General features: G+C 37.0%; 1 non-coding gene across 1 annotated transcript; it reads right to left on the reverse strand.

Moving 5' to 3' along the window:
• Positions 1-509: 509 nt before the first annotated feature.
• LOC112418277 (small nucleolar RNA R71) lies at positions 510-621 on the reverse strand. Its single transcript, XR_003008527.1, has one exon. It is a non-coding gene; the product is annotated as a small nucleolar RNA R71 (small nucleolar RNA).
• Between the last annotated feature and the right edge of the window lie 231 nt (positions 622-852).

An 852-nucleotide genomic window follows, 5' to 3' on the forward strand; every position in this document is an offset into this window, starting at 1 on the left:
AATTTGTGGTTGTGTTTATTGATGATATTCTAATTTATTCTAAGACTGAAGAGGAGCATGCAGAACATCTGAAGATAGCCCTACTTTACATATTCAACAGACATTGTATTATTCTTTTGGAAGATTGAGAAGCACAAAATAATAACGTCATGGCTGAGGAACGCACTCTTAAGGAGTATGCAACCCCTTCTATAGAAGAGACACATGCGATTATTATGTACCCAACAATTGAGGGTAATAATTTTGAAATAAAGCTTGCACTTATTTACTTAGTGCAACAAAATCAATTTTTCAGATCACCCATTGAGGATCCAAATCTTCATATTTCTACTTTTATAAGACATAGTGGAACTTTGTAAACAAACCAAGAGGCTGTCAAGTTGCACCTCTTTCGTTTTTCTTTAAGGGATAGAGCTAGTGCATGGTTTCATTCATTATAGGTTGGTTCTATCACTTCATGGGACCAAATGACGTAAGCATTCCTTGCCCGATTCTTTCCCCTTCTAAAACTGCTCAATTATGGGATCAAATCACACGATTCACTCAAAAAGACGGGGAATCTCTTTACGATGCGTGGGAGCGTTTCAAATAAATTCTTAGGCTTTGCCCCCATCATGGTTTAGAGAAGTTACTTATTATCCAAACCTTTTATAATGGTCTTTTCTATACCACAAAAATGAATGTTGATGCAGCTTCAGGTGGACCTTTGATGAAAAAAACATACACAACAGCATATGATTTGATCGAGGACATGGCCCAAAACAACTATTAGTGGACAAGTGAGAGATCCATCATTGTTGTTTCTCCTTCACCCTCTAAAAAAGAGGCAGGTATATATGAAGCTTCTGCCCT

This window comes from Medicago truncatula, chromosome 6 (genome assembly GCF_003473485.1).
Source record: "Medicago truncatula cultivar Jemalong A17 chromosome 6, MtrunA17r5.0-ANR, whole genome shotgun sequence".
NCBI classification, from domain to species: domain Eukaryota; kingdom Viridiplantae; phylum Streptophyta; class Magnoliopsida; order Fabales; family Fabaceae; genus Medicago; species Medicago truncatula.